Below are 24,408 nucleotides of genomic sequence, written 5' to 3'. Positions count from 1 at the left end.
CTGGACTGTGAACTGGAATGCGGACTTCACGGACTGAACCATGACAGCCCAGGTGCAGGACATAAGTCATCTGGCTCGGGTCACCCACTGTACGCCACTCCTGACCTTGATACTGTCCGAAAACCATCGAGAGAAGGTAGGATTTAATTTAATCCATTCTCCTCAAGCTCCTATAGTTCTGGGATACTCCTGGTTGGACCACCACGATACCCACATTGACTGGTCTACTGGGAGGATAGCCAGCTGAAGCCCGTTTTGCCAAGCCACCTGTCTGCAGTCGGCTCTATCCCGTAGGGAGGCTACCGCGATCTCTCCTGTCTTGGAAACCCTTGACCTATATAGAGTTCCCACAGAATACCACGACCTGGGAAAGGTATTCAGCAAACAACGGGCCCTTTCCCTGCCTTCACACAGCCCGTATGATTGTGGTATCGACCTTCTCCCCGGGGCCTCGTTACCCACCAGTCGCCTATATAACTTGTCCTGACCTGAGAGAGAGGCCATGGAGAAATACATTAGTGAGTCCCTCGTGGCGGGCATTATTCGACCCTCATCCTTCCTAGTGGGCGCAGGTTTCTTCTTTGTAGAGAAGAAGGATGGGTTGCTTCATCCCTGTATCGATTACCGAGGCCTTAACAATATCACCGTTAAAAACAAGTATCCACTGCCCCTCATTAACTCGGCGTTTGAACCACTTCACGGAGCCACCATCTTCTCGAAGTTAGATCTTCGATTCGCCTACCATTTAGTCAGGATGAGGGAGGGAGACGAGTGGAAGACAGCATTTAATACACCATTAGGCCACTTCGAATACTTGGTCATGCCGTTTGGCCTCACCAATGCCCTCGCCGTTTTTCAAGCCCTATTCAATAACATGCTGAGGGACTTTATAAACTGCTTTTTTGTTCATCTACCTAGATGACATCTTAATATTTTCTAGCAGCCTCCAGAAACACATTCACCATATCCGTCTAGTCCTACAGAGACTGGGAGAACACGTTATTTATGAAGGTGGAGAAATGTGAGTTCCACGTCCCTTCCGTCAGCTTCCTGGGCAGGTGAGGGCAGATCCCGAGAAGATCTGGGCGGTGGAAGAATGGCCCAGACCCACAAGCAACTTCAGCGGTTTCTGGGGTTTGCAAACTTTTATCGCCGATTTATCAGGGATTACAGTCGGGTGGCGGCGCTCCTTACCCGATTTACCTCGCCTGAAACACCTTTTTGTTGGGACTCCGAGGCTGAGTTGGCATCCACTGAACGTGTGACCAAGTTATCAGAAGATGCCGATAAAAGAGATAAGCGAGAGACAAATGGGAGAAACATTCAAAATGCTAATAAGAGAGAGACGAGAGGGATTAACGAAAAGAAGACACAGTTCCGAGTGTTGTCAGAGACCGGTTGCTTTGAACCTGAACTGTTTGAAGTTTGATGGACAGGCGATACCCCAAGCAGGGGGATAAAAGGAGCAGGTTCACTAAGACAAGAGACACACACGACACCACGAGATAACGAGACCCTGGAAAAGCGGTGTGCCCCCACAAGTTGGTGAGAGTTTTGGAGGTCTGGTCGCGGGCCCAACCATAGACGCACAGGGTGAGAAGGTACGGTCGGCGGGAACGTGGTGCGTGTGTCCACACTTGCCTGGGTGCCGGGTTCACCGCAGAAGAACGATTGTATCCGGAACGGAGGGGTCACAGTCGGTGACCTCAGAAGACATTAAAAAGGGCTCGTGCCGAAAACTAACTGCGAGGAATATCAAAGGTCTGTTGAATCCGATTTGAATATCAGCATTTGCTCTCTCTCTCTCCAATGGCACGACGGCGATTACTGCGAACTGAAACTGAACTGAACTCTGTGTCACTTGAGACTGATCATTTTACCCCTAAACTGCGATAGAACTTGATTGATCCTATTATCCTAGTTCTGTGTACATGTGTGTTTATTCATCGCTAACCTGTGGCATTTATATCCTTACTATTAGAGTACTGTGTTACTTATTTCTTTAATAAAACTTTCTTAGTTCCAGTAATCCAGACTCCAACTAAGTGGTCCATTTCTGCTGGTTTGACAACCCAGTTACGGGGTACGTAACAAACGTAAGAGGCGTTCATGACTGCTCCCAGCCTGGTCCAAACGGAACCTCCCGCCAATTCATTGTTGAGGTTGATGCCTCTGACTCCGGGGTGGGAGCAGACCTGTCCCAACGAGCAAGTCCGGACGAGAAGCTTCATTCCTGCACCTTTCTTTTCTCGCCGGCTGCCCCCGCTGAGCGGAATTACGACGTGGGGAATCGGGAACTACTGGCGGTCAAACTAGCATTGGAGGATTGGAGGCACTGGCTGGAGGGGGCAGAACACCCGTTCATGGTTTGGACTGATCATAAGAACCTGAGATATATTCAGACTGCCAAACGTTTCAACTCCCGCCAGGCCCGTTGGGCATTATTTTGTAGACTATTCAGGTTTTCTCTCACTTACCGTCGGGGGTCCAAGAACAGGAAACCTGACGCGGTCTCCCGCCAATACAACTCCAAGGAGGACACTTCCAGCCCAGAGACTATCCTCCCACCATCCTGTGTGGTGGCCACCCTCACTTGGGAGATTGAGACATAGTAAAGGAAGCCCAGCGGGATGACCCTGACCCCGGCAATGGACCCGCCGATCGTCCTTTTGTTCCTGATTCCGTCAGATCTCAGGTTCTTCAGTGAGGGCACACATCTCGGTTTGCCTGCCACCCCAGGAGTCATCGGGCCCTGGCTCTCCTGAAAAGACACTTTTGGTGGCCTTCCATGAAGGCGGACACCAGTTCCTATATCTCTGCATGTTCCGTCAGTGCCCGTAGAAAAGCCTCCCATCGGTGCTGCGGGATTACTTCATCCCCTACCTGTTCCTAGTCATCCTTGGTCGCACATTGCCCTAGACTTTGTCAAATGTCTACCCCTTTCACACGGAAACACCATCGTACTCACTGTGGTAAACCGGTTCTCTAAGACGGTGCACTTTGTAGCCCTCCCTAAACTCCCTTCTGCTCAGGAGACCGCAGATCTTCTCGTCCGCCATATCTTCCGCCTCCACGGAATCCCCGTGGACATCATCTCCGATCGAGGTCGCCAATTGATCTCGCAGGAGTGGAAGGCTTTCTGTCAAGCCTTCGGGGCCTCGGTCAGCCTGTCATCTGGCTTCCACCCACAGACGAACGGGCAAAAGGAATGGGTCAAACAGGATTTGGAGGCAGCATTACGCTGCATAACAACCAACAACCCGTCTACCTGGAGTGACCACCTAGCGTGTGTAGAGTACACCCACAACTCTCTGGTTAGTATGGCCACCAGAAGATCTCCCTTTGAATGCTCCCTTGGGTACCAATCCCCGCTGTTTCCCGCTCAAGAAGAGGAGATTGCGCTGCTGTCTGTGCAGGCCCATATCGATCGGTGTCGCAAGGTTTGGGAGGACACACGCATGGCCCTGCTCTGATCAGCCGATCGCAACCGGAGGATTGCCAATCGCCATCGGACTCCGGCGCCTGAGTATCGACCTGGGCAGAAGGTGTGGCTATCGTCCAAAGACATTCCACTCAAGAACGACCCTAAGTGTCACGTACCACGTGACAGGTTAAAGAACCAGCAGAAATGGAAAACATTTTGGAGTCCGGTTATTGCTATTAACCAATGATATTTATTAGTAACTACGCAATACAGTAATATAAATGCAGATAAATCAAACAGGTTAGCAATGATTATATATAAGTAAGTGTGGAATATATAGGAAAACTAACCTTCTTCAAGTCTAGGGGTAAATAGATACAGTCTTATGGTGATGAGTAAAGTTCAGTTCAGTTCGTGGTATTAAGTTGAGTAGTGATGGAGAGAGAGAGAGAGAGGGAGAGATTTGAGTCTTCAGGTGAGCTGACGCCGATCTTCTTGTTGTCCTCTGCAATCCTTTAAAAGTCACCGACTGTGACTTCAACAAAGGGGACCGTTCTTCTGTGGTGGAATCATCAACCCAGGCAAGGGTGGACACATGGACAACTCCCCACCGGTCAATCGCTTTTCTCACTGCAAGAACCACTGGTCGATCCGCCTGATTGATCCTCCAAAAACCCACTTTTCCTGTGGGCACAACAAAGCTCATTCAGTGTCCAGAAACATGAGTTGCAGGTCTATCATCTGACCTCCTATTTATCTCACCGTACTGAGTACCAACTGTCTCTCAAATAACTCCTCCTTCCTTTGTCTGTGTAAGAATGTACAAGCAGGCCATGTCCTTGGAAAGTATACACACGCTCCAGAGAAACTATAACATCGATTGTCCATCAAATAATGCTGCCCTCGGTCACCATAGCGACTTACAAGCTGCTCGGTGCCCTCTCTCCCCAAACTCAGCAGAAATCCAAAAGTTACTCCCAGTTCTTCATCGTGCCTTAATGTGACAGTCCACAGGAAACATGAACCTTAGGGTTCATAACACCATCCCAAAGCAGTTTTCGTCTCTCTCTCTCTCCCTCTTTCTTTCTTTCTCTCTCTCTTAAAAACAAGACGCCAGTGTTAAATATCTCTCTCTCTCTCTGTCTCTCTCTCGCTTTTCAAAAGCGCAGTTCATAGGGGTAATTCAGGACTCCGTCACACTAAGAAACTCGCCCCTCACTTCCTGGGACCTTTCGAAGTCGAAAGTATCATCAACCTCACAGCAGTAGGACTTAAGCTACCTAAGTCTATGCACATCCACCCTATTTTTCATATTTCCCAATTAAAACAAGTTTCCGTCAGTCCCCTGTGTCCTCCGAGCGAAACCCCTCCACCCGCCCGGATCATCGACAACCATCCGGCATACACTGTCCGGATGTGCACCGTCGGGGCAGGGGCCTCCAATACCTGGTCAACTGGGAAGGGTACAGCCCAGAGGAGCGTTCCTGGGTTCCCCGCTCCTTCATCCTGGACCCTTCCCTCATCCAGGACTTCCATCGGAACCACCCGGACAAGCCTGGAGGCTCCCATTGAGCAGGGACTGGGGGTACTGTCATGGTCCCATCTGGCAATTCCCCATCTTGCTATTATCCCCTTGATTGGGCCTTATTCCCCTTGGCTGATTTCCAATTGTTCCCAGTTCCATTAATTACAGCACATCTGGTTTCCATCAGGGAATGCAGGATAAGAATCCTGGCTTCATAGCAATGAGCTGCCAGTTCATCGATCAATTCTAGTGTGTGTAAATCTCACTTCCTGATCCCTTAGGACTGTTAGTTCCTAGCTCTGCACCATTCCCTGGATATTCCATGTGAACCTTGTCTCCGAGTCAAGACTCTCCGGGGTATCTGCTCCACGTTCGCGACTGTGCTAGTGCCTCGCGACACTGTCTCCATGCCTGTGTCCTAGTCATAGTCATAGTCATAGTCATTCTTTATTGATCCTGGGGGAAATTGGTTTTTGTTACAGTTGCACCATAAATAATAAATAGTAATAACACCATAAATAGTTAAATAGTAATATGTAAGTTATGCCAGTAAATTATGAAATAAGTCCAGGACCAGCCAATTGGCTTGGGGTGTCTGACCCTCCAAGAGAGGAGTTGTAAAGTTTGATGGCCACAGGCAGGAATGACTTCCTATGACGCTCTGTGTTGCATCTTGGAGGAATGAGTCTCTGGCTGAATGTACTCCTGTGCCCACCCAGTACATTATGTAGTGGATGGGAGACATTGACCAAGATGGCATGCAACTTAGACACCATCCTCTTTTCAGACACCACCATCAGAGAGTCCAGTTCCATCCCCACAACATCACTGGCCTTACGAATGAATTTGTTGATTCTGTTGGTATCTGCTACCCTCAGCCTGCTGCCCCAGCACACAACAGCAAACATGATAGCACTGACCACCACAGACTCGTAGAACATCCTCAGCATCGTCCGGCAAATGTTAAAGGACCTCAGTCTCCTCAGGAAATAGACGGCTCTGACCCTTCTTGCAGACAGCCTCAGTGTTCTTTGACCAGTCCAGTTTATTGTCAATTCGTATCCCCAGGTATTTGTAATCCTCCACCATGTCCACACTGACCCCCTGGATGGATCCTGTTTCCTGCACTTGGGTGCGCCCTCAGTCATGTCTTTGCAACATCTGCAGATTTCCTCTTGTTTTTTCTCTGACTTCATTATCACGTTTGTAGTTCACATCATTTCTTTCTCTGTTGCTGTTCACCGTAACTTTCTCTTTGGCACAAATATAGAGTCATAGAACAATACAGCTCTGATACAGGGCCTCTGGTGCAACCAGTCCACACTGATCACAGCTAATCCCAATTTCCTGTGTCTGTCCCACCTCTCCATGTACATTTCTAGGTGCTTCTTAAATAACACTATTATACCTACCCCAACTACTTCCTGTGGCTGCTTATTCCATATACTTACCTCCCTTGGTGTGAAAAAAGTTACACCTCAGGTTTCTTCTAAATCATTCCCCTCTCATCATAAACCTGTGCCTCCTAGTTCTGGGTGGTTCTCGTTCTCCTATGTTCCAAGGAATAAAGATCTAGCTTGACAAACCTCTCTTTATAATTCAAGAGAATTATATATGCAATACACACAGATTTATGAAGGAACAGGAATAGGCCATTCAGCCCTTGAGGTTATGGTTGATCTGATGGCAGCCTCAAAACTGTCTGTGGTAATCCTTCACCTCCTTCCTTATCAAGGAATATCTACCTGTGCCATAGAGACTCTGTTCTAAAACCCTTTGAGGAAGATAGTTCCAAAGACTGATGATCCTCCGAGAGGAAAAAAAATGCCTGTTTTTCTTTTAAATCTTTGTTTTAATTGAGTGACCCTCTCATTTTTAAATAGTGCCTCTTGGTTCAAGATTCTCTAATAAGAGACAACATCCTCACCTACCCATCTTGTCAACACACCTCAGGATCCAAAGTTTGATCAAGCCACCCTCCACTGTAATCTCCAGCAGATACAAATCTAGCTTGTGCAATATTGCTTCAAGGGAATCCACTCTTTCCAGAGATTGGTCTAGTAAAGAGCAACACAAAAGCAAACATTGTCAACAGTACTTGTAAAACAACTCTAAATTGAATTAAAAAGCACCAACTAATGACATTTTCAGCACCATTCTCCCACATCATTGATGGAAGACTAGATATTGATGGACGAGAGGTGGCCTTTCTAGCAGATGACTCAAGCAGCTCTGGGTTTTAAAAGCTTAGGTTTACAACACCTCTTCTCCCGTGGATTGCCTTATCAGTATCATCCCCGGTAACTCCACTGTAGAACGTTCCACAGACTCATCCGCTGGACAGCTAGCACCCTGTAGCTTCCATGTTCCTCTGTATTTATTCAGTTATTTAGAGATACAGTATTGATCAGGCCCTTCCAGCCCAGCGAGCTGCACCACACAGCAACACACCTATTTAACCCTATCCTAGTTAGAGAACAATTTACAGCTGAGAATTTACCACAGTCTTTGGACTGTGGGAGGAAACCAGAGCACCCAGAGGAAACCCACACACACATGGGAAGAATGTAGAAACTTTCTTACAGAGGATGCTGGAATTGAACTCCAAACTCTTAATGCCCTGAGCTGTAATAGTGTTGTGTTAACTGCTATGCTATGAATGCAGTCAGTGGAGTGGTATGATCCTCGAGAAATGTGGGAGGTCCCATGTCCCTGATGACTACATTGAGGGAGTGTGACCTGCTGCAGCTCCTCTCAGACTGCATGGATTAGGGAAGGGAAAGTGAGCAGTCAGCGGTCATGGTCCATAGCGGTACTAATGATATTGGCAGGAAGGGTGATGACATCCTGCAAAGGGAACCTAGGGAGTTCGGCAAGAAGTCAAAAAGCAGAATCCCTATGGTTACAATCTCCAGATTAATCCCTGTGCAACAAGAAAGTAAGGCAGGAAACAGGAAGATAATGTTGTCACTAAACTTATTAACTCTGGAGAACTCCCATCTACTGCCACTAAGCTCATAGTTCCCTTACACTGCTCCTTTCTACCTCCTACTCAAGATCCACAGCCTGATTTTCTGGGTATGCCCACTGTCTCTTCCTGTTCCTCCCCCACTGAACTCATGTCCACATACCTTGACTCCATTCTATCCCTCTTGGTTCACTGCCTTCCCATCTACACCTGTGACACTTCACATCCTCTCTGTCTCCTTAACAACTTTAAATTCCTTGGACCTGACCACCCGATTTTCACCATGGATGTCCAGTCACTATATACTTCTATCTCACATCAAGAAGACCTTAAAGCTCTCCATTTAGATATCAACAGAAGACCCAACCAGTTCCCCTTCACCACCACACTCCTCTATCTGGCAGAACTGATCCTCATCCCAAACAATTCTTTCTTTGCCTCCTCCCACTTTCTCCAAATTCAAGGGATAGCCATGGGCACCCATATGCACCAGCTATGCCTGCCTTTTCATTGGCTACATGGAACAGTCCATGTTCTAAGTCTTCCCCGGTAATGCTCCTCAACTCTTCCTCCACTACATTGATAACTGCTTCATGTACCCATGCTGAACTCGTCAATTTCATCAACTTTGTTTCCAACTTCCACCCTGCCCTTAAATTTATATCATCTATTTCTGACCCCTCGCTCCCCTTTCTCAATATCTCTGACTCCATCTCTAAAGACAAAGTGTCTACCAACATCTTTTATAAACCTTCTGATTCCAATTGTTTCCTGTAAAGATAATATTCCCTGTTCTCATTTCCTTCATCTCCGCTGCATCGGTTCCCAGATGTGGCTTTCCTTTCCAGGACGCCAGAGATGTCCTCATTCTTCAAAGAATGGTGTTTCCCTTCCTCCACCATTGATGCTGCCCTCACCCACATCTCCTTCATTTCCTGGACATCCACCCTCACACCATCTTCCCAGGATAAAGTTCCTCTTGTCCTCATCTACCACCCCATGAGCCTCAGCATCCAACACAACATTCTCCACAACTTCTGCCATTTTCAACAGAATACTACCAACAAACACATCTGTAAATCTCGTTTCTACTAGCGGCTTAATACAGGGGGTGATAGCCCCCGGCCCCCCAGCCAAACTTAAGAAATCTCGTTTGGGTGGATGCTGCGCAATGTGTCCACTGTTACAAATCATTACCCCAAAATAACAAACTAGCCAATATGCGATTAAATGATTAAGCTTTATGATTCTTACTTTGACTATATGGTTAGTAAAGAAAACGAAAAAAAAAAGAAAAGGGGCCCATTCACATGAAACAGTCCATTGCGCAATGTTGGAGCTCACTGATAAGGCCGGTCGTCCACTATCGACCTCCTCCGATCGTCGCTGCCCTTCAGACCCTTGCTCCTAGTCCACCCCCTCCGTGGTCTACCAACTCCCTCCATTCGCATTGTCTCTCCTCATCTCTCCCCGGCAAAAGACCGTGAAAATCTCTCTTCCAGACTCACAAGAAAGAACAACAGCATTCCAAACCCCATTATCTCTAGTCATAACCCAAACATTGCTGCTACAGAGAAACTATTACATCATCAGTAAAACCTTACAGCATGTTACATAGCAGTGAAACCCTACGGCATGTTTCACATCTTTACCTCCCTCCCCCCGCCCCAACTCTCCACTTTCTGCAGGGATCTGTCACTCCATAATTCCCCTCCCCATTCATTCCTCACAACTAACCTCCCTCCTGGCACAGATCCCTGTAAATAACAGAAATGCTATGCCTGTCCCTTACTTCCATTCAGTGCCCCAAACAGTCCTTCCATGTGGGTTATCATAGCCATTTTTGGGAATGTCCTCCAAGCACACAGGCACCTGATGTTAGCCCCTAACTAAACCTACTTTAGCAAAAATTGACTGCGGCTAAACATGCCAAAAAGTCTTGGATGTGTGGGACTGGGTAACGATCGAGGGGTGGTGACCTTGTTACGGTGTCAGTAATTGCCACGTGGACGGTAACCACAATCAGACGTAGGGACCATAGGGACAAAGTTGTTGCCAACTTTTCTGGGTCCAGTCTACTTGCATGGGCATGGACTGGCAGGCCAGTTGTGGAAATGTGGCTTTCGACCACATGTTTATGACTGCAGTGGTGAATGTGGGCTTGGTGAGGTTTGGGAATTCAACCAGCAGTCAAGTGAACTCACATGGGGTGGTGCATGTGTTTGACAGAGTTGTTGTGGGGAACTTACGGGGGGATAGGGTAACAACCCAAAGTCCTTGCTATCCACAAGCCAGCAGATCGACTAACAGTCCTTGGGCACAGGAAATCTGCACCAAGCTGAGGTCCAGCATCCAGCTGCTTTAGCCAGGATGAAGTCCCATGTGTAACGTTGTCTGCTGAAGCAGAGTGTCACCTGTCTGGATCCTGTTGTTGTTAGCAGCCTCCAGTGATGTTTCATCGCTCTTTGTCTTCTGATCAATAGGTGATGCTGGCAGCACCCGTGTCACACAACAAGCGTAATGAACAGTAGAAGACCCTGGCAGCTGGAACCCATGGCGTTCACAGATCTTTGATGTCCCAATGTGCTGGCACTGTTGAAGCTGCAAGACGGTTGGCACTTCCTAGCATTCGTACCGAAGCAAGTGTGGTAAAGGCCAGACTCACTGTTGACTGTTTCACAGCTGCGGGACTGCATGTGTTTGAGGCCCTGCTGACCAGGCTTAAGTCAGGGAAAGGAGGAGGACTTATGCTCCTCTGCTTGGCTGAGTGTAGACTATTAGCCATTTTAGCGAGCTCCCTATAGTCCGTCATGGGTGTATTAGTGAGAACTATGCGAACTTGCTCTCAGGCATTTGCTGCTTAAAGAGTTCCTTAAAAATAAAACAAGGATGGTGAATTCCCAGCAGAGACAGTGTGTGATCTATTAGCTCTGATGGCTTTGCATCCTCAGGCTGGGCAAGAAGAGCAACTGTTTGGCGCACTCAGGTTCTCATAGTCCAGAAGTCTATGATAGGTGACTTTTCAGCTTGTGATATTTTTCACATTCAGGCAGACTCAACATTCTCACTGCCGTAGAACTACCGAGCGATACTACTACTTACTAATATCTGCTGACATCTGTGGAGATTTCTCACAGTGCAAATTGGGCCTGGGCTTGCACAAAACAAGGAATGGCATTTTGCTCCCAAAACTCCAGTAGTTTCAGACTGATGCATTGGCCAATATGGTCAATAACCCTGGTATTGTCCAAGAGCATTGGGGTCACCAGTGTAGGTTGACATAAATAAAATGGCAGAGGCATTTTAAATTTAAGGAAAACCATAATAACTCCTTTAATGTCCACCCAACACAGAACATAAAGCGCAGTAAAGAGCTTCAGATCATTATGTCATCACATCAGACCAGCCTCTTAAAGGAGCCCCAACTCAATGTCAGTGGTTGTGAATTGTGCCTATGCTTCCACCCAGTGCATTTACCCTACAAATACATAACAGCACTCATCTTAACTTCATATGCAATGTCATCGAATTTCTTGAGGAACTGCATCAAAGATCTTTAGGGCTTGACTTCTGGTGTTGACCTCCATAGCTAGCTGTCTCATGGAATTCTGAGTTTGTGAATGGGGAGTTTCCTGGCCCTCTGTTGATGTAAGATGTTTATATACTATCAGCAAAGGCACCAAGTTTCTTGGTTTTCACCCTGCGGAGAATCTCACCTGGTCCCTCAACACCAGCTCCATAGCAAAGAAAGCCCAGCAGCATCTCTACTTTCTGCAAAGGCTGAGAAAAGTCCATCTCCCACCCCACCCCCCCCCCCCATCCTCACCACATTCTACAGAGGTTGTATTGAGAGCATCCTGAGCAGCTGCATCACTGCCTGGTTCGGAAATTGCACCATCTCGGATCACAAGACCCTGCAGCTGATAGTGAGGTCAGCTGAGAAGATCATCATGGTCTCTCTTTCTGCCATTACAGAAATTTACATCCACACGCTGCATCTGTAAAGCAAACTTCATTATGAAGGACCCCACACACCCCTCATATGAACTCTTCTCCCTCCTACCATCTGGCAAAAGGCGCTGAAGTATTCAGGCTCTCACGACCAGACTAGTAACAGTTTCTTCCCCCAAGTCATCAGACTCCTCAACACCCAGAGCCTGGACTGACACCAACCTACTGCCCTCTACTGTGCCTATTGTCTTGTTTATCATTTATTGTAATGCCTGCACTGTTTTGTGCACTTTATGCAGTCCTGGGTAGGTCTGTAGTGTCGTGTAGTTTTGCGTTTTTTTTAAACATAGTTCAGTGTAGTTTTTGTATTGTTCATGTAGCACCATGGTCCTGAAAAACATTGTCTCGTTTTTACTGTGTACTGTACCAGCAGTTATGGTGGAAATGACAATAAAGAGTGACTTGACTTGACATGTTTTAAATACACATGTTGATTCCTGGTTTCTATGACCTATTGAAATTATCGAACAAAATTATATGAAGTCAAGGATCTTGTCAACTTCTTCACCATCAATGTTATCCCTCAAGAGTTGTGCATGACCTCTCCATTCTTAATTCCCTTTTAGAACTATTTCATTTAAAATAACCTATTGTAGTCAACCAGTGTATTCCAGGCTTCAGAACCCCTTATGTGTAGGTTTGTACTTTACATGATAGTTATATCATCAATGTTCAGTACAGTAACAGCATATGCAATTGCAACTGACCAGTTCTTAGTCCTTGATGTGAAATGCTGCCCTTTTAATACTTATCCTTTTGGTAACAGTGTTGCACAATTTCAACATCTGTGTGATATTCAGTATGCTTTTGACCATTTTCAAAGGTTCAACGGTACATTTAATGTCAGAGAAATGTATACAATATACATTCTGAAATGCTTTTTCTTCGCAACCGACCACAAAAACAGAGGAGTGCCCCAAGAATGAATGACAGTTAAATGTTAGACCCCCGAAGACCCCCCAGCTCCCCCACCCCACGCATAAGCAGCAGCGAGCAACAACCCCCCACCGGCAAAAATAAAGCACACCCGCTACCAGCACTCAAGCGTGAGCAAAGCAATAGCAAAGACACAGACTTGCAGTTACCCCAAAGACTTCGCGTTTCGCCCGATATTCGACATACCACAGGTTTTCTATCTCCCTAATAAGGGAGAAAGAGGTGACTCCACTTTCCAACGTGCGGGGAGACATAACAAACAACTCGCTGGCTTACGAAGTTAATAGTCCGTTATGTCGCTTTTTCGAAGCTCTGTGCTTGAAGATCGCAAAGATCCCGAGTCCTCAGGCACACAGCAGATGTTCCGACTCTCCCAACGACCCGCGGGTCTCCTGCGGCAACACCGACCCTTGATCCGCCCGCCTCCGGTTCCTCGCGGATCTATGCCGAGACTTTGGTGTGCCGAATAGCAGCCGATTGTGTAACTCCAGGTCAGGGTCTTCAAAAGAACCCTGAAAGGGAAAAATAGAGATATTAAAGATGGAAATAGAGCTGTTTTCGAAGATGCAAGCAAAGGAGTGGCCTTTGGGCGCCATAACTACTTAGCTCCCTCTGATGTCAAAACATCCTTCAGCGTGTAAAATCTTCAGGCAATCACAGCAGACTTTCAGGAAATCTCAAAGTAAATATTCATGCTAGTCACAATCTAGATAAGAAAATAAAACCTCTATAAGTATCAGGAATTTGTCAGTAGTTGCCAAGTAGTCTACTGCAGCAAAGAGAGTATTGCAGCAAACCTTCCCTGAAAGAGTAAGTAGCAATATTTCAATATTTGCCTTTGCAATTAGATTTGCAACGAAAAAGAGTTGGGTGTTGAGCAGATGAAACATGTACCAAGACTAAGTAAAACAATGTGATTTTATCACTTAATGTAACTTTCCTCAGTAAATGATGTTGGAAAGTTTTGATGAAAACAAGTTATATTTTGTACATGCCGGGAGAGTTCTGTAGTTAATGCAATATGGTAATGTGAGCTGGTAAGGAATCTATGAGGTTCCAGTCGTGGTCAAAATGTGTACATTGTGTTCTCTCCATTTACTTTCTAGACTCCAGAATGCTTGAGTTGATCAGGACAAATGGCCTGTATATTCAGTGTATTTCTCTATAATTGTTGAACAGTTTGATGGGGGGTGTGATGGAATCTCTTCACTCATGAAAATGAAGTTAATAGCTTGTGAACACCTGTTGCAATGCAATTTTGAGGTGTAAATGTAGTGCATTATCTGCACCTCACATAGTAGAAAGTAGTTCTACAAATAATATCCATCAGAAAGGAACAGTCTCCCAGATTACAACAGTCTGATGGCTCTTAGTGTGTCTGCCAGGAAACTGAAACTGAAATTTAATTTGGCCTTTCAGTGCCAACATCAGGCACTTTAAGGCCAGGAAGAATAAAGAACAAATGAAGCTTGTTCACTCTTCAGAGGTGTTTCAGCAGGAAAGCACAAAAATAACTCTGTAATATTCCCTGTTCAACATCAGGCACCAGTATCAAGTCCAGGACAGCTTATACTCTTGGCTTATTTTCACAAGGAGCTTCATTAAAACTGTTTCACTTCCACTAACATACTCAGAACCCGCAACTACTTACAATACCAAAAAAATGTCCTTATTTCATACTGAACAACTGAAGCAGATATCAGAGGAAATGTTTAAAGATTTGGGCAAAGGGTTAGATTTTAAGGAGTACCATTAGATGAAGAGAGAGAGGTGGATTAATAGAGGAGTTGAGTTGTAGAATGGCAGCACTTTAAGCCAAGGCAACTGAGATTAAACCTGGGAACACCTAAGAGACCACGTTTGCAGGAGTGCACAGACCTTAAAGGTTAGAGAAACTGGAAGAGGTTGTGGAGACTATGGGGAGGGTGGATGAGATCCATGTTGGATCTGGAACACAAAGATGAAGGTTTTAGAATTTCAGAGCTGGTGGAGTGAGAACCAGTGTATTTCAGAAGGAATAAGTGCAATGGGTGAAAAAGACTTGGATAAGGACAAGTACAGAGGAGGCTGGCCAGAATGCAATTAGAATTTTAAGGCCAGTGGATCAGGGAACGGGAGTCTCATTAATTGTGTCAAATAAGTCTGTGAGTTCCTTATGCTTTTACTAGTGTTTGGTGTGAAGGAGGTGGTGGAAAAATGACTGCAGGAGTTATCTTTGTTCGTCAGCATAATCTTTGAATACAGTTGTTCTGGTGAGAGTTAGATGGCTGTGAAAATGCTTGAGCTAAACTGGGTGAATGGTTAAAGACGTTTGAACTTGAGATGTCAGAGGTGGGAATGAGAAAACTAGTAAAAGGAGCAAAGTGGAAGAGAGGGCATACATGGGGAAATAGCGTGAAAGTCTTTGTGAGCTTCAGATTTGGCAAACTATTGACTCCAGAAATATTATCAACGTTGAGCCAGAAGCCACACAGTTGGGACTCTAAATTAGGATCAGGTTAATTATCACTGACATGTGTCATGAAGTTTGGTGTTTTGTAGCAATCATACAGTGCAAAATATAAAAATGTACGGTAAGTTATAAATTAATGAACAATACAAAGGTGGAATGGCGAGGTAGCATTCATGGACCTTTCAGAAATCTGATGGTGGAAGGGAAGAAGTTGTTCCTAAGACACTGAGTGTGGGTCTTTAAGCTCCAGTACCTCCTCCCTGATGCTAGGAATTTGAAGAGGGCATATCCCAGATAGTGAGGGCCCATAATGATAGATGCTGCCTTGTTGAGGCATTACCTTTTAAATATGCCCTCAATGGTGGAGAGCATTGGGTCCATGATGGAGAAGACTGAGTTCATAACCCTCTTGTGCACTGAGCCTGCGGACCAGGCAGTGATGCAACCAGTCAGAATGCTCTCCACCATACAGCTATAGAAATTTGTAAGAGTCTTAGATGACTTAACAAAGCTCCTCAAACTCTTGATGAAGTATAGCCTCTGATTTGGCTCCTTCCCTTCCTGTGTTGGGCACAGGATAGATCCCCTGTGACGATGACATCCAGGAACTTGAAGCTGCCCACATTTTTTCCATCGCTGACCTCTCAGTGAGGACTGGTATATGTTCTCTTAACTTCCCCTTGTTGGTCTATTCCTTGGGCTTGCTGACACTGAGTGCAAGATTGTTGTTGGCACATCACTCAGCAGGCCAATCTATCTCTGAAGGTGCAGAGGAGAGCTTGTTCCAATGTGGACTCGGAAAAAGTGGAATTAAGGGGACGAATGATGCTGGAAAATTGGCTGCCAGTAGGCACGCTGAATGGGAAAGAATGGGACACATTCAGTTACTACGCACCAGAAAGCAGTAGCAAGGTCCTTTTACAGAATGATTCTGGAAATGAAAGCAAATAATGAGGCACAGCAGTGGAAGGCTGGGAATGAGCAGCCTGGACACAGAATTTGTGGGAGCATCTGAATTTAGGAAAGGGAAAAGGGGGAAGAGGAAAAAGTGAGATGAAAGAAGAAGAACAGAGCTTGGATCTAGAACAACAGCAATAATGTACATGGGAGTGTATGGTGAGTGGTGTGGTGCAGATGGTACTGTGCAGGTTGTTGTGGCTGTACTATACACAGGGAGGCAGTAGGAGCCCATGTGGAAATACGATGACTATCCATCGACGAAGGGTGCATCCAGCGTGCAGCTGATACAGAAGGTAGATTCTTCTGAAACACAAAACTTCCAACCATCAGAGTCAACCCTGATTTGAACAGAAGAAGGTTAATAATTTCTCATTAATCACAATTGACACAGAAGTTAAAATTAAAGGTTACAGGTTAAGCTGCGGCGTAAATATTCCAGTTCCAGACTGTCAGAACCCGTTCTTCAAATGCAGGAGTAAGAAGTTATTTCAGGTGGACTTTCTCAGGTTTTCAGCAAACCAAGGCTCCTGGGTACTCAGATGATGACTCAGTCTCAGGTTGTGGAGCCACAGAGCGCAGTCTTGCTGTCCCTCTGCATATTGTAGTAACCTGCTGTCTTGCTGAAATGCCAGTCCTTCTGCACTGGTGTTGCTACTTGCCATTTCATCCTGTGTACTAGTGACTTAACCTCTGGGTGACATTGTTCTTCTACAGTCCTGACACACTGCACCGCCACCTGTTTCTGTTTCCCTTTACCACCCGGCACCTGACATGCTGCACCTGTAGTATCTCTGAACTTGGGCATGAGCACTCAGTATCACCTGGTCCCCTTACATTTGTGAATAAACAGATTTGAAAAGCTTTAGCCTACTAGTTGTTTTTGATCTGATCCAGCTGCCACATTATGCAAGATAAGCTGCACACACAAAATGCTGGAGGAACTCAGCAGGCCATGCAGCATCTATTAAAAAGAGTACAGTCGACGTTTCAGGCTGAGACCCTTCATCAGGGCTGGATAAGAAAATAAGGAGTCTGAGTAAAGGTGAAGTAAAGAGCTGGGAAGTTGATTGGTGGAAGAGATACAGGACTGGAGGAGAGGGAATCTGATAGGAGAGAACAGAAGGCTATGGAAGAAAGAAAAGGGGGAGGAACACCAGAGGGAGTTGATGGGCAGGTGAAGAGATAAGATGATAAGGACGTAATGTCATAGAGGGGCGCTGGTGGCAGACCCAAATGCAAGACACAGACGCTGAAGTACTAGGAACAGGACAGTACTAGAGACTAGAGTTAGGGACATGACTGGATGCAGACTAGGACCTGGGACAAGAACACAGACTTGGGCTAGGACATTGGCTAGGCGAGCGGGACCAGGATGAGGAACTGGGAACTAGGAGCCTGGGCTTGGACTCCGAGCCAGAGACTGGACAAGGACCCAGGACCTGGGTCTTGACTTGGGCTCGGACCCCAGAACTAGGCGAGGACATGACGTGGCTACAGGACTGGACATGTCTTGGGTTCCTTGAGGTGAGGACATGACGAGGCTTGGGTTCCTCGAGGCGAGGACATGATGAGGTTTGGGTTCGGACTCTGAGCCAGAGACTGGAGAAGGACCCAGAACCTGGGTCTTGACTTGGGCTCGGACTTAGGTGAAGACATGACGTGGTGTTGGGAAACAGGAACCTCGGAATGCAGAGCCTTGGTTGAGGGAGAGACAGGAGTGCAGAGACATGGAACACAGAGTCAGGACCCTTCCTGGGGAGCAGGATATAGGGCTGGGAGTCGTACACAGAACACTGAGACAGTTCTCCACTCAAGATAGCGGCAAACAGCCAGATCTACCTAGTGAAGGAGTGGACACAGAGAGGGTTCCCAGTTCAAGGTAGCGGCAAACAGCCGGACCTACCTAGCAAAGGCGTGGACACAGAGATGGTTCCCAACACAGGTAGCAGCAAATGGCTGGGCCTACCTAGTGAAGGTGTGGACACAGAGACAGGTCAAAACAACAATAGACCGTTCCTTGTCTTGCTCCAGCAGCTGAACTTGACAACAGTGCAGGGAAAGTTTGCAGGCAAGGTTACAGGTGAGGCAAGGCTTCAGACGCTGATTACAGGCCAAGGCTTCAGGAGGAATGAGCAGAGAAGGGATACAGACAGGGGGTTTGGACATAAACAATCCAGCATCAACAACAATTTTTTTTTCTTCTACTCCTTCTTCTAGTTTTTACGGCAGGTGGCATCCACACTGTTGCATTACTGCCATCTTCAGGATTTCTTGTCCCTCATTGTCCATTCACTTTAAACCGTCTCTCCAGTCCTGTCGCCCTTAAAAAACTAAACAACCATTTCCTCCTCTGATCACTCTCCCCACATTCCAATAAACCTTTAACACTGTTCTCTACCAGTCCTATTTTGCATAATTGTAACATTTGTTGCCTTTCCTGTGCAAATTTCTGGCATGAAATAAGGATATGCTCTACTGTTTCAGTCTCCTGACACAGATGGCAAAAACCTGTTGGATGCTTATTTATGATGGCCAGAGTGCCATTAAGGTTGCTGTGCCCAATTCTCAGTCTACTTATAATTACTTGCTCCTTCCACTTTACTCCCCTACTTCTTCCCAGATCTACTCTGTTCTGAATTGAATGTAAATGTCTTCCTTTTATTGCTCTATCCCAATGCTGCTACCACTGTTGATTTATCCTTCTCCACAATATGCTCTTCCCCTCTGATTTTGATAGTTTAATATTGACCTGTATAGATCCTTTTTTGACTGCTGCTTTTGCCAGCTTATCTGCTGTCTTATTTCCCATAATACCTGCATGTGCTGGAACCCACATGAATGTGATATTTTTGCCTTGTCTAGACAGTCTTGAATTTGCAAACAGGATTTCATAAAGCAGATCCTGGTGACCACTAGTGGTACCCGCATTAATGCTTGCAGGGGCCAATACAGAATCGCTACATATCACAATATTATTACAATCAACCTGCTCACTCCATTCTAGTGCTAACAGTATGGCAAACATTTCAACTGCATATACACTCAAGCAATCAGGTGTTCTCTTGCTAATTTCCACTTGATAACTTGGTACAACAATTGCAGACCCTGTTGCAGCTGTTTCTGAATCCTTTGATCCATCTGTAAAAATCTGCATGCCTTTATGTTTACATTCCCTATAACTACGATACTCACTAAGTATATCAGCCATCTTATTACTGTGTTTAATCTTAAGCAATTCCAAATCTATAGAGGGATTTTCTAATACCCAGAATGGTCTGACAGGCCACACCACACTTGGACAAAACTCTTTATCGTATACACCCATATCTTTTGCTGTTTGCTCTCCTGTCCAGCCAAAACTTTCTTTTTGTGTCTTCTCCTTCTCCCAGCATGTCTGCAACACCCTTTTTGTAGGATGGCTATCACCATGCCCCCTTCAGTTAATCCAGTAATTGTCCTCCAGCTGTTTAAGCTGTAGCCCCAATGGCATTTCATTTGCTTCAACCTGGAGTGCACACACTGGGGAAGTTCTAACTGCTCCCAAGCACACCCTTAGAGCCCGAGCTTGCACGATATCCAGTTCTGCCAGCACAGATTTTGCTGCTGACCTGTATACAATACTTTCATAGTCTAATCTTGATCTTATTAATGCTACATAAATATACTTCAGTGATGCAAAATCAGCACCCCATTCCAATCCAGCAAGACACCTCATGACATTTATCACATTTTTACATTTAGTAACTACATTTCTAACATGTTCTCTCCATGTTAATCTCAAGTCAAAGTGCACTCCCAAAAACCGAAAACTTTCAACCCTCTCCAGGTTACTTCCATACAGATTCAAATTAAGTCCCCTGAACTTTTTCCTTGTAAAGAACATGGCTTTTGTCTTCTCCACTGAAAATTTAACACACCACTTTGTCCCCCACTCTTCAACTTGATTAATTCCATCTTGCATTTTTGTCACTATATGTTCAATATTTCTCCCTCTTTTCCACAAAGCCCCGTCATCTGCAAACAATGACCTCCCCACTTCCGTTGGAATACTTACGAATATATCACTTATCAAAATGGAGAATAATGTTGGACTCACTACACTCCCCTGAGGCGTCTCGTTTTCTACAACATATTGGCTTGATAGCTCTGATCCTATCTTCACCTGAATAGTTCTCCCGTTTAAAAAGTCCTTAACCCAATTGAATATCCCCCTCCCCCGATTCCCATTAAATGTAGCTTGATTAGGAGCCCCTCCTTCCATAACATATCACGAGCTTTCTCAACATCAAAACAAACTGCAACCTCTGTCTCTTTATTTACCTGAGCTTTTCTTATTTCATCCTCTAGACACAACACTGGATCCGCAGTATTCCTTCCTTTCCTGAACCCGCTTTGATCCGTAGCCACCATACCTCTACTTTCCAAGAAGTACATTAACCTCTCGTTAATCATACGTTCCATAAGTTTACATACATGTGACGTCAAGGCAATTGGCCTGTAGTTTTCTGGCCTGCTGGCACCTTTCCCAGGTTTCCTTATTGGAATAGTTATTGCCTCTTTCCAGCTCCCTGGTATTCTCCCTTCATCCCAGACTTTGTTATACAGAAGCAGTAGTTTCTCCAGACTTCCTTCACTCAAGTGTTTTATCATACTATAACACATTTCATCTTTACCTGGCGCAATCTTTCCTGTTCTATCTAGTGCCTTTCTTAATTCTCCCTTGCTGAAAGGGACATCTTGCACACCGTCAAGGTTAGTTTTCCTACATAAAGCCTCCATATTTTCAGCTTTTGTTCTCTCTCTACTTCTTCTTCCCTTCTGAGACAAATTATCGGAACTATGTACCATAACAAAAGTGTTTGCCAACAACTCTGCCTTTTCCTTATTTGTTACTGCAGTCACATTTCCATCAACCAGAACTGGGTACCTCCACTCGCGCCTGTCCCCTCCCATCCTTTTTATCATCCCCCACGCCTCTCCTACTTGAGTTGTGTTTCCGATTGAATCACAATACTTTCTCCAGTGCGTCCTTTTCGCATGTCTTATTGTCCTCCTCACTACTGCCTGAGCTCGTTTGTACTGAATCATATGTTGGAAGTTATGAATTCTTTTAACCAGTTTAAATGCCTTATTTCCATTTCTCACTGCTTCCTTACAATTATCATCCCGCCATGGTATTATTCTCTTCTTTATTCTTCCTTTACTTTTAGGAATGGGTTCTAATGCAGCTGATGTTACACCTTGTTTTAGTATGCTGTCAAGAGTTTCTGTGTCCATTCCATCACTGACCTGACTTAGATATCTATCACTTTTTTTCCAGAAATTTCTCCCAATTGGCTTTCTCAAGGATCCATTTCCCACCTGTATTCTCTGTGACCAATGAGGCAGAAATATTTATCTTGCACCAGATTGGGTAATGATCACTCCCTACAGTTCCTTCTTGGTACACTAACCAATCATACACTGATGCAATGGAGTTTGATACTAATGTAAGATCAAGCACAGATTCTTTACCTGTATTAACATCAATTCTAGTACTACTGCCATCATTTAGGTACACTAAATACTTCTCATCTAGCAACTCCTCTATTACCCGACCATTGATGTCTGTTCTGTCACTCCCCCATAATACATTATGTCCATTAAAATCACCACACCAAACAACGTTACTACTATTCTGCCCTTCTATCTCCTCAAGTTTGTTTAACTAGTCTTTTGCATGGATTATAATAATTCACAATCACCAACTCTTTCCTTTCAGCCCATACTTTTACTACCACATACCCTTGTTCACTTCCTACGCCTAGTATTCTATAAGGAATACCTTGCTTTACGTAAGTTACACACCTTCCTCCCCACCCCACCCCCTTGTCTCGCCTTACTGCCTCATAACTATATAAAACAAAATCTAAATTAGGTTTTAACCAGGTCGCCTGGATACACACAACATCTAGCTTTTCTCTCCTACTAGCTATAAACTGCTTGAAATCTTGTCCATTAGCAATCAGGCTTCTTGCATTCTATTGAAGAAGTAGCTTTATTAGTAATATCAACCCACACATACTGCCTCTTGACTTGACTGTACTGAGTTCATCGTTTACTTCTTCCCATTTTAATCCGATCAAACCCAAATGGTGCTCTGCAGCTTTCACAATAATCTGAATCCTTTCAGTTTTAGATTTGATCTCATAAGTTGTGTTTACCACTCCTGCTATAAAGGTCACCAATTTCTTCTTCTCTAGCCATGCATTCTTCTCATCTTGCCTTTCTTTAGCTGCCGCTTGCTCTTTGCTACATCCTCCCTCATTCATTTTCTTCTGTCCTGCCAGCTTGACTGCCTCGGCATATGAGACTTTTTCCTTCACCCTTATCTGCTGCACCTCCAGCTCTTTTTTCAACACTTCACATCCCCAGTCCACTACACTATGGTTACCTCCACAGTTACAGCACTTTGGTCTCACTCCCTCTCCACATTTTCCATACCACACCTTGCACATCTTCTCTTTCCTTTGCACGCTTTGGCCACATGCCCAAACTCCTGACAATTGAAACACCCCATAGGTTTTGATATATATTCTCTTACATTGTACCTTAGAAATCCCAAATATAACTCCTTTGGCGGCATCTTATCCTCAAATTCTACCAGAACGGTTTCAGTCTCCCTTTTCTCTGCTCCCCTTGTCATTCTTTTCACACTCTTCACTGAACTATTCCTCACCCTCAGGTTCTCCACTAGCTCCTTCATATTAACACCGAGGGGAACCCTGAAGATCACCCCCTTGCAACCATTGACCCTTTGTGCTCCAACTCTTACAACCCTGGACACTTTGACTTTCCCAACATTCGTCACTCTCAATGCCTTTTCCATCTGCTCTTCAGTTTTACATCCTATCAGTAGGTTTCCATCTCCTAAAATTCTTGCATGGTTCACTTCCCCTTCTTGTCCTCTGATAATTTTTGTTAGCTTAAGTAGATCGATTTTCTTTACTCCCCCTTCCCTCTCAAATCTTACCACTATATTTAGCAATTTTGCCCTCGGGCCCTTCTCCTCAACTTCTCTTCCCTCACTTTCCGATCCACCTACACTAGACCCAACTCCTTTCTTTCTCTTCCTGAATTAGTTCCTGAGGATTGGAGGGTGGCTAATGTAACCCCGCTTTTTAAAAAAGGAGGGAGAGAGAAACCGGGGAATTATAGACCGGTTAGCCTGACATCGGTGGTGGGGAAAATGCTGGAGTCAGTTATCAAAGATGTGATAACAGCACATTTGGAAAGCAGTGAAATCATCGGACAAAGTCAGCATGGATTTGTGAAAGGAAAATCATGTCTGACGAATCTCAGAATTTTTTGAGGATGTAACTAGTAGAGTGGATAGGGGAGAACCAGTGGATGTGGTATATTTGGATTTTCAAAAGGCTTTTGACAAGGTCCCACACAGATTAGTGTGCAAGCTTAAAGCACACGGTATTGGGGGTAAGGTATTGATGTGAAGGAAGGGGAGGTGGGGTGGCGTTGCTGGTTAAAGAAGAGATTAACGCAATAGAAAGGAAGGACATAAGCCGGGAAGATGTGGAATCGATATGGGTAGAGCTGCGTAACACTAAGGGGCAGAAGACGCTGGTGGGAGTTGTGTACAGGCCACCTAACAGTAGTAGTGAGGTCGGAGATGGTATTAAACAGGAAATTAGAAATGCGTGCAATAAAGGAACAGCAGTTATAATGGGTGACTTCAATCTACATGTAGAGTGGGTGAACCACATTGGTAAAGGTGCTGAGGAAGAGGATTTCTTGGAATGTATGCGGGATAGTTTTTTGAACCAACATGTCGAGGAACCAACTGGAGTGCAGGCTATTCTGGACTGGGTTTTGAGCAATGAGGAAGGGTTAATTAGCAATCTTGTCGTGAGAGGCCCCTTGGGTAAGAGTGACCATAATATGGTGGAATTCTTCATTAAGATGGAGAGTGACATAGTTAATTCAGAGACAAAGGTTCTGAACTTAAAGAGGGGTAACTTTGAAGGTATGAGATGTGAATTAGCTAAGACAGACTGGCAAATGCACTTAAAGGATTGACGGTGGATATGCAATGGCAAGCATTTAAAGGTTGCATGGATGAACTACAACAATTGTTC

The 24,408-nt window shown here is 45.2% G+C and overlaps 1 protein-coding gene across 2 annotated transcripts in view; it reads left to right on the top strand.

Moving 5' to 3' along the window:
* Nucleotides 1-13,584: 13,584 nt before the first annotated feature.
* The window catches only part of LOC134337387 (interleukin-27 subunit beta-like), a 29,198-nt gene continuing 18,374 nt past the window's right edge, over nucleotides 13,585-24,408 (top strand). Inside the window, exons 1-2 of one of the 2 annotated variants that reach the window (XM_063032351.1) lie at nucleotides 13,655-13,674; nucleotides 21,597-21,689. The gene's annotated coding sequence lies outside the window, so the exon portion shown is untranslated. Of the gene's footprint in view, nucleotides 13,675-21,596; nucleotides 21,690-24,408 lie in introns of both variants that reach the window. The other variant, XM_063032350.1, reaches the window with a different exon arrangement.

Source organism: Mobula hypostoma, chromosome 24 (assembly GCF_963921235.1).
Source record: "Mobula hypostoma chromosome 24, sMobHyp1.1, whole genome shotgun sequence".
In the NCBI taxonomy this organism is placed as follows: domain Eukaryota; kingdom Metazoa; phylum Chordata; class Chondrichthyes; order Myliobatiformes; family Myliobatidae; genus Mobula; species Mobula hypostoma.
This window is presented reverse-complemented; position numbering and strand designations above follow the sequence as displayed.